This window comes from Cyclopterus lumpus, chromosome 18 (assembly GCF_009769545.1).
Source record: "Cyclopterus lumpus isolate fCycLum1 chromosome 18, fCycLum1.pri, whole genome shotgun sequence".
Classification (NCBI taxonomy): Eukaryota; Metazoa; Chordata; class Actinopteri; order Perciformes; family Cyclopteridae; genus Cyclopterus; species Cyclopterus lumpus.
Genome location: NC_046983.1, coordinates 12,497,396 through 12,514,566, shown reverse-complemented (window position 1 = coordinate 12,514,566; position 17,171 = coordinate 12,497,396). Strand labels below are relative to the sequence as shown.

Genomic DNA, 17,171 nt, shown 5'->3' with positions numbered 1-17,171 from the left:
CATCTGGTCCTGTGGTCCTCCCTCCTCGTCATCTTCTTCGTCGTCAAGGAGATCCTGGATGTTGCTTCTTGTGTCACAGCAATCGATACCTGAATAAAAGACTTGGAGACTTTTCTTAACGTTAGTAATAACCACTCCGACCAGCCAACCCCGCCAGACGCAAGGGAAGGCAGTCGGGGGAGTCGGGCGAGGAGTCCTCTTCCCTGCTCCTCCTGGTACTCTTCTGGTTTCTGAGGGACTGGAGCTTCTACAGGACGTTCCACACCAAAAGGGAGGATGGCCAGCAGGAAAGGAAAAAGCAAGGACAGATACAGGAGAATATTCCTGCCAACTTCTATAAGACTTTATAATATAATCACCTCTGGCCAGATCCTCCTCAAATTGAACATCAATAAACCTTGCATTGTATTGTATATAGTGTGCATTTTTTCATACTTGATATTAATATTTTATGTTTACTCTGTAACCTTGCTTGCTGCTTCTACAACTAAATGTCCCCCTGTGGATGAATAAAGTATCTAACTATCTATCTATCTATCTATCTATCCATCTACTGATAACTACAAAAATTTGTCATGGTGGGTGGTGCAACATTGGACAATAATATTAAACAATCAACAACCATCAACACAGTGCAGTAGAATATACAATATAACATAAAGACAAACGGAAAACAGTACTTTAAACAGTAATGTAAGTGTAAGTTTAAAGTGACAACTGTATAACTTACCTGATTACTTACCTGAATACTTACCTGAATACTTACCTGCGGAGCGTTCGCAGTCGGGCCCGTTGGAAGCTGGCCAGCCTCAGTCGGGGGAGTCGGATGAGTCGGAGTCGGGCGATTCGGACACGGGACCGGGACAGTCGGAGTCGGGCGAGTCGGAGGCGGTCGTCCAAATCTGAATCAAAGTTAGGCAAGGAAAAAAACAAACCCAAAAGCGCATTGTGTAACTCATCTTGCATGACATTACCTTCAGGGACATACCTGATGGCGTCATGGGGGCCAAGCTGTGCAGGAACTCCAGCGAAGTCGCCACCTGCAGGGAAACATTTAAACAGGATTCCTCATGACATGAAATATTTCTGGATTACATTGAGCAATAATGGATTCAGATTCCAGCTGCTAATCAATCAGTTAGCAGCTCAATTAACCAATTGTTTAGACTCGTGAGCCACACCTTCCAGACTAAACAATGTTTCATATCTTCTCACTGTCCCCCTATATAAACCTTTAATTGTGCCTTGCTCTGATTTTACCTCCGTAGTCGATTCGGATGGGTTCAGGGGGGCCGCGCTGAGGAACTCCAGCGAAGTCGCCACCTGCAGGGAAACATTTAAACAGGATTCCTCATGACATGAAATATTTCTGGATTACATTGAGCAATAATGGATTCAGATTCCAGCTGCTAATCAATCAGTTAGCAGCTCAATTAACCAACTGTTTAGATTCGTGAGCCACACCTTCCAGACTAAACAATGTTTCATATCTTCTCACTGTCCCCCTATATAAACCTTTAATTGTGCCTTGCTCTGATTTTACCTCCGTAGTCGATTCGGATGGGTTCAGGGGGGCCGTCCTGAGGACCTCCAGGGAAGTCGCCGATAGCTGCAGGGAAACATTTAAACAGGACTCCTCATGACATGAAATATTTCTGGATTACATTGAGCAATAATCAAAGGTTACATTTTAAAAACGACAGCATATCTATAAACTAACTAGGACTACATGTGTCACGAAGGCACCAACACACAAGAGGCTTCACCGTTTAACAGTAATATCAAACATAGTGCAGCTTTGCCTGTTAGTTTGAACAGAGAACACATGACAGAACAACAACAATAATAATGATAAAAGCAAAGGTTACATGTTAAAGAAATAGTTTATGGAATATTATGAAGTAAAAGGAGCAGATGTTTGTTCAATAAGTCACGTTTCAACAGTCAAAACAAATCAACTCATTGTCGCAATCATGTGCGATTCTAACACACCTGGTGCGATGACGTCACATGTCGCATGATTATATTTCAGAATTAAGAATTAGAACTCAATGACAAGCCCCTCAGGCGCCATCTTTATTTAGACATTTCAAGGTCAAATATGTCATATTTGATGCCCTCTAAATACAATAACAGTGTTTTTAAACCTCTACAGTAATTGTTAACACATATCACAGATATCCCGCGACTTTTAAGACATTCCGGCACTCAAATAATGTAGCTAACTAGTAATAACTACGTAGCTAGCTTAGTGCCACGAAGGCACCAACACACAAGAGGCTTCACCGTTTAACAGTAATATCAAACATAGTGCACTTTAAACTCAAAAGGTTTCACCAATTTCTCAACTGAGAACGTTTTAAACGGTTTTAAGGGATGAATCAATGAGAAAAATGCTAAAATAAATATAAAACTTACCCCGAAGGTTGTGCAGCAGCTGTTGCAGCAGCCAGTTGTCGTCCATTCTCCGGCTTGTCGGGGTCCGCGATAGAGGGAAGTCAGTAGTTGTTATCCAAAGAGATTCAAGAGTAGCTTTTAGCTAGCAGTCAAAAGATCAAAGGGTTAGCTTTACAGTTTGGGTCAACAAGAGGGTTTAAGCTCGTGTCGAAGTCAAAATGCAAAAGGGACGAATGTCAACGTTCGACTATTTTTATAGCCTCGGCGGGTCGTTGCTATGGCAATTACTGAAGGGCCTGGTCACGTGCTTAGTCACGTAAGACGCAAAGAGAGACGTTTTAATTATTTTCTCATATTTGTCCAACATATATTTTATTTTATTAGTACTATTACTTTTTATCATACATGTCAGTGTTGTTGTAAACATGACATAATCTGCAATACTCATGCTAAGGATACAAATGAGATAGTTTCGGGTAAAAACTAAATAGTTTTTACATTCATGTGTTTTATAAGGGGACCGCTCTTTTGAACACAGAAAGACAAACTGGATGGAAAATTAAACACGCTTTGTTTTCATGCAATGTTGTTGAATCTAATAATGTTCTCCCTGTAATTCATCAGTGTTTTCAGTGTGTAAACACTTGTTATTTATACCGCAGCAGATCATTAATGTCATAAAAGCTCAATTGGCAACGTTTTCGGTGAAGACACTTACTCTTTAAGGAGAGATCAAGGATTTTAGGGGCTCTTGGACCAGATCAGCTGCTCGTACATGTTATTCGTACTGACTGTAATGCTCGCGACAATCAGTGGCAACCACCATTCATTTAAAAAACAAAGGAAGTTTGATAGGGTATGCTGCATCTGTCAATATGGAATACACCATAAATTAATGAAAACATATCGTAAGTGGTGATATATGCACGCTATTAGAAGAGTATTGCTCTTATCTGCATTTCTGTAACGCGGTAGTTGTCGGTATTCTCCACTGACCACAAGTGTCGGTAGTTCGGTCTCTCCTCTGCGCTCCCTGCATGGTGCAGACAGTGCTGATAAAAGATGAAGTGACGTTAGAGTTGGTTCTTCCTGTAGCGACCCTTGGTGAGCAAAGCTACGAGACAACAGCCCACCTCACTCGCTCTGCCAATCACAAGTACGCTCATGCTGCCCCCACCCCCATAGGCAGCTAGGATGATTGACAGGTGTTACAGCTACACAGGTCATGAGACCTTCGCTGACCTCCTGAACTCTGTAAATGCAAAAGCCATACTTCTTATCTCAAACAACTTCATCCTGTAAACACAATAAGACTCATAACATTACAGGTTAACATTACATTTGTTCAAGGGGTCACAAGTCAAAATGTTGGAACTCAATGGTTAGATTGTGGATGACTTTCAGGGATTTTCTTTGTCATACAATTGTATCTTTCTGTTTGCAGTGCCGAGGACACGGCCAAAGTTGATCTGATGTCAACGTTCCCTGATCTCTTTTGGTGTGTTTATACATTTGCCAAAAGCAAAGAGAGGAATTTCAAGCCACCCCTGAAGGAAATGTTGAGAACAGAGCTGTGTCCAAGAGAAGGCTTCACCCCCGCAGTTGTAACACCACCCAAAAAGTGTGGAGTGCATCTCCACTTCCCAGATCAAGAATCTCAAAGCATTTGAACTCAGCCAGCTGCTAATTGCCACCAGGCTTGTCGCTACCATCTTTCAATTCCAGGGCATCTTTATTTAAATGTCAATGAACAGCAACAATGAACAGCAGCTAATGCAAAAAGACCTGGTAGTGTGTGGTTTTAAATGAGTGCCGTAAATTCACTTGCTTCCTTAATCTGGCTATTCAAAGTACACTTCCTGTTTGACTCTGATGAAGACACTGTGGTGGTAAAATGTTAGTCTGTTTGCAGAAATAAATGTTGTCAATCAATCAGTTTGCTGCCTTCCATTTCTTTTCCTTGAAAGTAGATTGTATTGCAAAACGACACATTTACAAGCCTCTGGATATTGAAGGCCTGGCTCTTCCAGAATAGTAATGTTATTATCCAGTAGCTATGCAAGAACTCTGGTCCAGTGGCAGATTGACCACCATGAGAGACCCTGCAAGTAGAGCAAGATATGTCACACCTCAGGCCGGGTCGTAGTTATTCTGACCCCTTTATAGTGTTGACCTTGGATGTTTTTTTCCACATTAAACTATTTTCGGATGAATGAAAGGATATTAAAAAGGCTTGTGACAATATCTTTTGGTTTTATCTTCAACAGATACTTAAAGCACCAATGTACTCAAAATAAAGCGAGTCATCTCCCTGTTCTTATGTAAAACTTGAATTAAAATGTAAGCTAATTCATTTTAAAGTTAATTATAAGTCCTGTGAGGATCCCCTAGATCACAAACTTGGACCTAAACTCCAAATGTTCTGGTAGAGGTGTCTCAGTCAATGGTTCTCGGATGTACATAATATGGTTCAACCCAGGTACAGAAATTGCAATCTTAGGTTGGCCATCAAAAGTAAAAAACGTAAACATTTTATTTTTAAAAAAGTGAATGGTATTGCAATTCTGCTAAACATAATAGAATATGTCAGCTTTACGAAATACGGATCATCTTATTACTTTTTTAATTATTTGGCATATTTAATATTCTCAGAATATAGTGCAAAATAAAACTTGAGTAGGCCTATTCCAATAAATTTGTTAATATTGTTCATATCATATATTAGTAATACACTGTTGTAAGATGTGTCTTGTCATGTTTGTGCCATTGGTCAGTCATTATAATTTCCCCCATCTCAATGCACTCAACATGTTAACATCCTTTGTACCATAATACAAGGTGATAATTTAGGCTCAGTTCATTAATTATGAAGCTATAAGAGCTAAATATTAATCAATCAAATGTCCGACATTTGGTCTGAATATTCCGGACCAATGCAGTCCTCTATTAAGGGAGTGAGAGTGACTGGCAGGGGCTGGTCAGCGAGGTACGTGGATGAAGAACACCGCGAACAGCTGTTGCAGAGACGGACTGATCTACAGGTCGCTCCCGGTCCATAAGGAGCGAGCTGCGGTGTCGTGGCTCAATAGACCCGATGGGCTGTTGCACGACACACAGAAGCCGCTTTATGTTACGAGTCTCTCGCCAAATGCGCTGCGGATTGATATTGAGCTGGCGTTTTTCTGTCAGGCCGACAGCATCACACGCGCCGCGTATGTGTGTGTGTGTGTGTGTGTTTTGTGTGCGTGTTAGACCAGACACATACACTTGTGTGACTGCATTTCCCTTTACGTGTCAACAAAACTAGTGCTGCTTTGTGAAGGTAAACTGCATATATTGTGATTCTGGAGTGAGGAGCAGAGACCAAACAAACAATCGTTTCAGTGAGAAAATAACCGTCTGGTTCTTTCGTCATTAGTTGTAGCTCTACATAAGGAATGAGGTACGGGTGGAGCCACACACCGGACTACACGCCTGACTCCACGTTACCTCTGCACATGCGCAGCTCTGCGATGTCATTTGGTAGTGTGAGAGCTATCAGGGTCTACGCCGTTCCCTCTGCGCGTCTTATCTACACGTTAAACACTTGGCTCCAGTGTGTGTGTGTGTTTCCACCTCGTAGGGAACTGGGGTATCAGTTAAGTCATGTGACCATCAAGAACAGATGATAGATGGATATGGAGGGGAGACCTGCGGCCCCTGGAGTCAACCCAGAGCTAGAGGAGTGACGGTGAGCTGTATCCACACCGAGGCCTCCGTTTATTTTTGGGCTCAGCCTGTCAGAAACAATGACGAAGGGCTTCACCTAAACGTGCCACTTTGTTCTACATCCAACAATTCGCCTGAGGGACCCACAGGGACTTTTTCAGCGGTCCGGGAACTATTGTAGAAACATGTTATTAATTTGTTCTGGACCAAGGAAAACAATTCCACATAGTTGCATTTTAGTTCAGGTGCAGTTCCTGTTCACATACCGTATTTTCCGCACTATAGGGAGCATTGGATTATAAGGCGCACTGTCAATGAATGGTCTATTTTCGATCTTTTTTCATATATAAAGCGCACCCGCCTATAAGGCGCATTAAGCGAAACAAAACAGTCAGTCAGTCAAACTTTATTAAACGTGTTTACAATAACTCTCAACATTGTTCAAACGTTAATGAGCGTATTCACAATAACTCCCAACCTTGTTCAGTTGTAACACGTAAAAAAAACAGTCTGATACCGCTAAATCAAACGTTAGCGTAACTCTGTGTGGTCTTCTTTACTTGGCGCAGGTCATCTTCTTGCTTCCTCCACTTCCGTACCATTGATTCATTAATGTTGAATTCTCTCGCAGCGGCTCTATTCCCATGTTCTACTGCGTGACTGATAGCCTTGAGTTTGAAGTCTGCGTCGTAAGTGTCTCTTGACAGGTACCATTGTGGGGTCCTTATACACACACACTGTAATATTATGGCGAAGTACAGTATGTATTACTCCGCGACGCTCCTGACTACGGTAGCCGTAAAGGGGTGTTACACCAAACGCGTTGCGAATTTTTAGCGCGTCTGGATCCCATGTAAAGTCAACGCACAGACGCGTTTGGTTGAAATTCGCCGGATGTTGCAATAGACGTGTTTCGCGCGTTGCACAATTTATCCCAGAGTTGAAATATTTAAACTTCCAAGGTGAGTTGCAAAAGTTTCGCAACTCGCCAGCCAATCAGCGTTGAGATGCATCGCCCGTTGGGCTGCTGCTGCTCTGGTAGCAGCCAATCAGAGTTGAGATGCTCCGCCCGTTGGGCTGCTGCTGCTCTGTTAGCAGCCAATCAGCGTTAAGATGCTCCGCCCGTTGGGCTGCTGCTGCTCTGCTAGTAGCCAATCAGCGTTGAGATGCTCCGCCCGTTGGGCTGCTGCTGCTCTGGTAGCGCTGGAAATGGAAGTTATCGAGGCGGAGTCAATGAAACTCCCCGAGCTGTGTGAGCCTACGGGTGATGTTATGAACCCAGACATGAGGGCGTTAGATGTTCCGACGTTTATGGGATGTCCACAACAAGTATAAAGCAGAACTAGTGGTTATTTCGACCGTGGTGGATGGAGGAAATTATAACTGTTTTTACCGAGACAAGCTACGGAGATAAGCCACGCGAGTTATAAAGCCGTTTGGTGTGAACGCACCATAATGCTGCAAGCGGTGCGGCTTTGTAGTTTACCAAAGTCGTACTAAAACATTACTCGACAGGGGCTTGGGGATGAGGAGGTGGGGGCGCACCATTTCCCCACCCATGAACATGAGGATCTAGTTCACCAGCTTGAGACAGCCGGGCTACAGGTGGACACCTTTTACTTTTTTAATTCATATTCCAACATGTACAGTGCATTTAGAAAGGCATATGATCCCAGGTGATTTTTCAGATTTTTTAAACACATACACAGTTTATTTTTGGGCTCAGAATAAACTGACGCGAGTTATAAAGCCGTTTGTGTGAACGCACCATAATGCTGCAAGCGGTGCGGCTTTGTAGTTTACCAAAGTCGTACTAAAACATTTGGACAGAGCGCCGTGTACCACACAAAATCGTTTCGAGGTCAGTAAGCACAACCAGAATTAATTCATATATAAGGCGCTCCAGATTATAAGGCACACTCTCGTTTTTTGAGAAAATTAAAGGCTTTTAAGTGCGCCTTATAGTGTGGAAAATACAGTAGTTTTATTTATTTTTTTCAAAACCTGGTGGTGTTCTATTAGATATTATTATTTGATGAAACAATACTTTGCTGAGGTATTCCCAAGCAAGGCATCTGACGTCTATCTGCTTTGGTGGAGCCGCCCACAAAACAGTAGACGTGGTTGCACAGTGCGGTGCTCCTAAATTGCTGAAAAGAGTGTCTGCACTCAGCAATTTCCTCTTTCTGATACTTTACTGATTGTAAACACATCTTTGATGAAAAGTCATACTTATGGGGGAATATAGTCTAAAAAAATGATCTGGTTAAAGTAGAAAATATAAGTATAAAACACAAGTCAAGACATAGAAGTAAGTAAGTAAACCAATAACCCCAAAATGTAGATTGACTATTATTCAAGATGATCATGGGGGGTGGTTTACACTGATAGTATAACATTGTGTAAATTCTTTTACTATAAATACATTTTCACTATATATATATATATATATATATATATATATATATATATATATATATATATATATATATATATATATATATATATGTATGATTGTCTTCAAGTAAAAATCATTAGAGTCTGGTATGTCTTGCATATAATCTGCGCTTCATCAACCTTGTTCTATGTGCTTTGGCTCTCCTGCTTTATTATTTTAATCGTTGTTACTGTAGGTATTTGTATGACCGTTTCAGCCAACTACAAGAGGAGGTGAACATGCTGAAATCCAACCTCATGAAGTACAAGGTGCCGATGCGATGCCTCTGATTTTGGGGCTTTATGAATCTCGAACAATTCATTTGACTTCACTAAATTTGTATTCCCTTGCGCATGCACTAAAAGCCAAACTTTAATTTGAATTGTTCATCAAATGTGACGTGGTTGAGCTTCATTATCTTGATGTCCCCCTCCCCGCAGACGTCTCTTGAGAGGGCGAAAAACTCCAGCGCATATGTGAAATCAAACCGCAGCACCGGAGCCAAACAAGGTGAAAACACAAAATGTTCGGCTCACTTTGAAACTCGACAATCATGTCAGGTTGTCATGACGATCATGTCACGTTGTCATGACTATCATGTCATGTTGTCATGACGATCATGTCACATTTACATGACAATCATGTCACGTTACCATGACGATCATGTCACGTTACCATGACGATCATGTCACGTTACCATGACAATCATGTCACGTTACCATGACGATCATGTCACGTTACATGACGATCATGTCACGTTGTCATGACGATCATGTCACGTTGTCATGACTGTCATGTCAGGTTGCATGACGGTCATGTCAGGTTACATGACGATCATGTCACGTTACCATGGCGATCGTGTCACGTTACCGTGGCGATCATGTCACATCACGTTACCATGACGATCATGTCACGTTTCCATGACGATCATGTCAGGTTACATGACGATCATGTCACGTTACGTTACCATGACAATCACGTCAGGTTACATGACGATCAAGTCATGTCATGTTACCATGACGATCATGTCACGTTACCATGACGATCATGTCACGTTTACATGACGATCATGTCACGTTACATGACGATCATGTCACGTTACATGACGATCATGTCACGTTACCATGACGATCATGTCACGTTACCATGACGATCGTGTCACGTTACCATGGCGATCGTGTCACGTTACCGTGGCGATCATGTCACATCACGTTACCATGACGATCATGTCACGTTTCCATGACGATCATGTCAGGTTACATGACGATCATGTCACGTTACGTTACCATGACAATCACGTCAGGTTACATGACGATCAAGTCATGTCATGTTACCATGACGATCATGTCACGTTGTCATGACGATCATGTCACGTTACCATGACGATCATGTCACGTTACCACGTTAAAATAAATTCCTAATAGTTGTGAAGTTGTTTTTTTAAGGGACCTTTTCTTTTTATATTATGTTATAAATTTGAGTTGACCATTCTCCTTCTAAGGAACTATTTTACTTTGATTTTGTTACATATTCAGATAGTTGTAGTTGCTAGTTAATTTACAAATTAAGGTTTATACACACTGAAAGAATCATGACAAAACACATACCTACTTGTCATGTTGTCATGACGATCATGTCACGTTACCATGACAATCATGTCACGTTACCATGACAATCATGTCACGTTATATGACGATCATGTCACGTTGTCATGACGATCATGTCACGTTGTCATGACTATCATGTCAGGTTGCACGACGGTCATGTCAGGTTACATGACGATCATGTCACGTTACCATGACGATCATGTCACGTTACCATGACGATCATGTCACATTACCATGACGATCATGTCACGTTACCATGACAATCATGTCACGTTTACATGACGATCATGTCACGTTTACCATGACGATCATGTCACGTTGTCATGACTATCATGTCAGGTTGCATGACGGTCATGTCAGGTTACATGACGATCATGTCACGTTACCATGACGATCATGTCACATTACCATGACGATCATGTCACGTTACCATGACGATCATGTTGTTACCAACAATGTGTTCGTGCTCACCAACCGTGACGCTGAGAAGTTCAGGCGCCTCCTGGTGGAGTTACCATGACGATCACGTCACGTTACCATGACGATCGTGTCACGTTACCATGGCGATCGTGTCACGTTACCGTGGCGATCATGTCACATCACGTTACCATGACGATCATGTCAGGTTACATGACGATCATGTCACGTTACGTTACCATGACAATCGTGTCACGTTACCATGGCGATCGTGTCACGTTACCGTGGCGATCATGTGACGTTGTCATGACGATCATGTCACGTTACCATGACGATCATGTCACGTTACCATGACGATCATGTCACGTTACCACGTTAAAATAGATTCCTAATAGTTGTGAAGTTGTTTTTTTAAGGGACCTTTTCTTTTTATATTATGATATATTATATATTTGAGTTGACCATTCTCCTTCTAAGGAACTATTTTACTTTGATTTTGTTACATATTCAGATAGTTGTAGTTGCTAGTTAATTTACAAATTAAGGTTTATACACACCGAAAGAATCATGACAAAACACATACCTACTTCTATATGTTATTCTTTGTTTAGATACATAAAGCATGGCCTGCAATGCCACTACATGTTTGCCCCACAACAACCTAAACTAGTCTTTGCACATCCTATAACATTTGTTTTGTCATTTGCCACCTTTTTAAATTTTTAAACTGAACAAACTCAGAAGTCTAAAAGTGTGTCTGCTCATTAGGTGAATGTTATTGCAAATAAATGAAAACATAATGGAACATGCGAGCTTTATAACATGCTGACATGGTTTTGTTTTTAGCAGATTGAATGTGTCTCAACATGTGCTGTGAGTAAGGGTATCAAAATAAATGTGTAAAATTGTGAGATGTTTTCATGATGTTTGTGATTATAGCACAACCTTAGTTGAAGGTCAATTCTCCCCTCTCAATTACTGTTTTAACTTGATTACTTAAAGGAAAGTTGGACTATTTTGTCTTCACAAGTATTACTATTTGAATGTTACTTTAAAATGTATCAGGCTTCTTACCGTTCCCAATTTTGCAGACTAAAACACATAATACAGCTGTTCCTTTTGAATTTTCTACACACCTTTATGGTAATAATAGAAAAACCTGTTGGTACAACTATTTATTCAAATTTAAGCCTGCAATGAAACGTCTTAATTTCTAGGAAACAATGTCTTGTACAAAAAAGTACATAGTTAACATAAATTAAACTATTCATCTCAGATTGTGCAATCCCTCATAAACTGGGTTAGGTGCATGCCTTTTGCTTTCTCATTGTTTGTCACAACTGTAATATTTGTATTTTTATCACAGTCCTTTCTTTCCATAGAATATATCTATCCATGTGTAGTATATGTCACGTATGTGTAGAACCTATTTAGCCGTGCTGATTGACACAAAACCGCAGTGAAAAAGCAGAGGGCAGGCTAACAGTACCTCTTCCTCAAGGAAGGGGGCGTGTGAGAGCCCACGGGTTACGCTTGTTCTGCCATTGCTCTTCTTCTACACTTTTAAAACTAAAAGAAGATAAGGAGGACAAAGTGCACGGAGATGTTTGTTCAGGCGGATAGACGAATGGACTTCATTTACAAGTAAAGGTAGGGCCATGCACACACTGCAGTAGTATATAGGGGCTATTTGTATTTGTATTGAATGAGTATTGTCACAACCGGCTCTGAGGCAATGACAAATATGGGAAAGGACACAGTGAATGATAGTCAAGTAAAGGTGTTTAATATAGTTAAGTAAAGGAAAGAGTACAATTGTGAAGTGTGTTAGTCAGTAACATCTGTAATGTGAATGCGTGAGCATGATGAAGTGCGGGGTGTAAACCAATAAAGCCCTAACCAGGTATGAGCCGAACAAAGCGAGGGGAGCGCCATCCTGGAGTAGGGCTTTTATCCCCCAGGTGCTCCAGGAACAGGTGCTCTGCATCCAGTAATTGGCCACACCCACGTTCCTGTGACACGTTCAGGAACACAGGGACAAATAGCTGTAAACGCCGCATTTGTACGGTGTTATAAGCAGGGCCCGTCCCGGGATGAATTGCGATGGCAAATGAAAAGCACACGGGGGGTGAAGAGGAAATGCGCTCTTTCTCCAAGCTGCTATACATCGGTAGAATCATATATCTACCTTACCTATTGTAGTGTTTCTGTTTCTGGTTAAACACCAGATGAACGACAACTTGGTGTAGGTTCCCGAGCCTTCATTCTCCGCCCGCTTCCACACATGTATCCCTTATATGCTGTCTGCTTACTCGCCTGTGTCATGCATATCTATGCTCGCTAGGTGGCGCCATTCTCACCGTGAACATCACACCTGTGTGTGTGTGTGTGTGTGTAAAGAATGCTAACATTAAATATGAAAAACAACCTGCAGTCAATGTGCAAGCTGCCAATTGAATGGTGATTTCAGCTACTCTATTGGGTTCATATATTTGTAAATGTGACTGAAAGACGCTCACGGTCAGTGGAGCCGCATCTGTCCACTTCTTTCAGGTACTGACAACAAATAAGGTTCAAAATGACATTTACAAAACACGGAGGGCCTCCTTAAACACTTGAATGATCGACATGTACAAAGCTGTTACATCAAAGTCTCAAGGAGGCTAATATTCATAATCCGTTCTTCAGTGAGATCAGATACAACTTTCATAAAGGACTTCCTTGTCCACCTCATCTTCGTGAAGGCCAAAATAAAATTGCTCCATATTATTGCTTCCCCTATTACAAGACTGTTTAACCTGTCATTTCATTGATCTGTTTTCCCCCTTGACTGGAAATCGGCTACAATTCTCCCCCTCTTTAAAGGAGGCTCTGGCTCTGACCCAAACTGCTACAGGCCGATTTCCATCTTGCCCTGTCTGGCCAAAGTCATAGAGAAACTGGTACATAAACAACTAATACACTTCATTGACTTAAATCTTTAACATACACATCAATAGCCTTCTGGCTAAAGTCAAAGCTAGACTGGGTTTCCTGTATCGAAACATGGCCTCCTTCACAGCACCCTCCACCACCCACCACTGTGATCTGTACAGATTGGTGGATTGGCCCTCCCTTCATACCAGGCGGCTACAACACTGGCTGCTCGTGGTCTACAAATCCATTTTGGGAATGACCCCTCGCTACCTCTCAAATCTTCTACACATTTCTGACAGCGATCGCTGTTTAAGATCCAGTGACTTCATCAGGCTCATCATTCCAAAAGTCCGTACTGTGTTTGGTCATAACGCCTTTCATTCATTTTAATTGCTGACCACCCCTCACTTCTCTCTCTCTCTTCTATTTTTACAAAGAGCATCCAGTAATCCGCCTTTTTATTTTGTACATGGTGTTTATTAATTTACCTATGTTGTTTGTATCCATTTTCTCATGTGTTTGTCATACTGTATTGTATCTGTGCTGTTTGTGTCACTTGTGTGGAATGTGCTACTGCCTCTTGGCCAGGTCATCATTGTAAATGAGAATTGGTTCTCACTTGATTTTACCTGGTTAAATAAAGGTCATACTGTATAAGAACGTCTTTACAGTTAAATGCATAAAATGCTAAATTTAGCATCCTAAAAATATATTTAGATTGACATCCATCATCCAAGTATTAAATCATTTTCTGTAAACTAGCAGCAAAAAACATATGTTATAAAGATAAGTATATACTGTATACAGTTAATACTTTAATTATCAGAGGGAAGTTAAGACAGTAGTTTATAAAACATACAAAACTCTGAAACACACAGGACACTCTCCACAGTTTGTAATATTAACAATTGATCAATCAGTCGATCAATCCAAGAGGAGCTACAGGAAGTGATCCGTCCCTTTTAGCTGCTACGCGGTCTTTAACTGACTCATGTTGCCGTTAGTTTCTGCTCTTTGACGACTGATCGGATCTCTTCATGCTTCTGACTCTTGTAGCTCAAGAGTCAGTCATGTGATGACAACGTGGAACCTTCCTGGTTCCTGGTCACCTGACACATTTAGAAACAAGACGTCACATGTTCATCTCTGATCATTGTGTTTCTAGTCAAAGCCTCGAGCGCAACAACAGCAGAATCAGTGTTCATGTCAAATACATTATTATTGTAGTCATCATGCTCCGGTTTATTTTTGTTTTTTTGATGTGAGACAGGAGTTGTTTGTGCAGAAAGCCCGTCGGCCCGAAGATGAACGGGACGTTTAAAGTCTCCATTTGATTCATTCTACAGGTTGGAACCAACATGCCACGTTATCTACAGAGTCCAGAAGGCTGAGCCCGTTGTCCTGCTGTGGGAGACGAGCAGCTTCCAGACGTCTCTTCAGGAGCTGGTGGACGAGATGCCGGCTCAGAGTCTCCTGTCCTCAGACTCCAGAGGACATCTTTCATGCTGCTGGAGCTCCAAAGGTCGTGGACACGTCCTCCTCCATGCTGTCTGTTCATTGGTTTGGTTTCAATGTTCTCCATCCAGTGAGGAGTTTGGTAGTAAAAGCATAATTTTCATATACATATATAATATATATCCACGTATAATATAAATATATTATTTAGAGTGAAGATATATGTTGGTATTTGTTATTGCTGGTGGCCAACGGACATGACACGTTGACTTGATGCCGTTTTTGATTTGTTTCATGTTTTGTACGACAAAATATCTTTGTGGCAATTTAAAAAAGCTACAACTTTTTGCCAAAACACAAAACAGAAAAATAATTTTTGGTGGAATTGTTTACTCGTTATGAAGATGAAAAATGAGAGCACTGGCGTAAAAACTAACGCTAATTATTATGAATCAACTACCCAAAAGGGAAATATAAAAACTATAACATTGTAGTGTATAAAAGAATCAACCATTAAAGTTCTGATTTATAACCCAATATGAAGGATCATAACGTGGTGTTTGCTGACCCAGTAGTTTTTAATAATAAAAAGACATATTGAGATTTTGTGGTACATTTATTCATTCAACTCTTCAGGAGATAACATTATAAATACTGTACACAGTTTACATGAAGATACAGTATTATATGTGACAAATTAAATACTTTAAAGCTTTTAGAATAATTATGAATCTTGTTCAGCCTGAAGCTTCCGTCTCCTTCTGGATTGGTGAGCAGATGCAAACAGCTGCTTCCTGCGTGTGTGAGGAGCTTCCTGAACCCACCAGCACAGAAGAAGCAGACGGAGACAAACTACGTCCTCTGTGCCGGTGGGAACGGGACGCCCCTCGTCCTCTCGGCTGGCGGGCGGGGCGGGTGGTGTCGGGGTTTGGGTGGACGGGCAAGGGGGTCCTGTCACAAACACAAGAGATTAATTATTTTGAACTGAACTACACAACCTTTACATTAGTGTGTTGAATCTGGCCTCCAATGATGGAATCGTATTAATGATACTTCTGTAGTCATAGTGAAGGATTACTTACTCCGCCCACTAACAGAAAGGCAACCGCCGCTCTCCATCTGGTCCTGTAGTCCTCCATCCGTCTCATCTGGTCCTGTGGTCCTCCCTCCTCGTCATCTTCTTCGTCGTCAAGGAGATCCTGGATGTTGCTTCTTGTGTCACAGCAATCGATACCTGAATAAAAGACTTGGAGACTTTTCTTAACGTTAGTAATAACCACTCCGACCAGCCAACCCCGCCAGACGCAAGGGAAGGCAGTCGGGGGAGTCGGGCGAGGAGTCCTCTTCCCTGCTCCTCCTGGTACTCTTCTGGTTTCTGAGGGACTGGAGCTTCTACAGGACGTTCCACACCAAAAGGGAGGATGGCCAGCAGGAAAGGAAAAAGCAAGGACAGATACAGGAGAATATTCCTGCCAACTTCTATAAGACTTTATAATATAATCACCTCTGGCCAGATCCTCCTCAAATTGAACATCAATAAACCTTGCATTGTATTGTATATAGTGTGCATTTTTTCATACTTGATATTAATATTTTATGTTTACTCTGTAACCTTGCTTGCTGCTTCTACAACTAAATGTCCCCCTGTGGATGAATAAAGTATCTAACTATCTATCTATCTATCTATCTATCCATCTACTGATAACTACAAAAATTTGTCATGGTGGGTGGTGCAACATTGGACAATAATATTAAACAATCAACAACCATCAACACAGTGCAGTAGAATATACAATATAACATAAAGACAAACGGAAAACAGTACTTTAAACAGTAATGTAAGTGTAAGTTTAAAGTGACAACTGTATAACTTACCTGATTACTTACCTGAATACTTACCTGCGGAGCGTTCGCAGTCGGGCCCGTTGGAAGCTGGCCAGCCTCAGTCGGGGGAGTCGGATGAGTCGGAGTCGGGCGATTCGGACACGGGACCGGGCCAGTTGGAGTCGGGCGAGTCGGAGGCGGTCGTCCAAATCTGAATCAAAGTTAGGCAAGGAAAAAAACAAACCCAAAAGCGCATTGTGTAACTCATCTTGCATGACATTACCTTCAGGGACATACCTGATGGCGTCATGGGGGCCAAGCTGTGCAGGAACTCCAGCGAAGTCGCCACCTGCAGGGAAACATTTAAACAGGATTCCTCATGACATGAAATATTTCTGGATTACATTGAG

General features: G+C 41.6%; 1 long non-coding RNA gene across 1 annotated transcript; it reads left to right on the top strand.

Annotated features, from left to right (window-relative positions):
* Positions 1–12,107: 12,107 nt before the first annotated feature.
* Positions 12,108–16,082, top strand: LOC117747884. Its single transcript, XR_004611492.1, has 3 exons — positions 12,108–12,216; positions 14,829–15,004; positions 16,035–16,082. It is a non-coding gene; the product is annotated as an uncharacterized LOC117747884 (long non-coding RNA).
* The last annotated feature ends 1,089 nt before the right edge of the window (positions 16,083–17,171 follow it).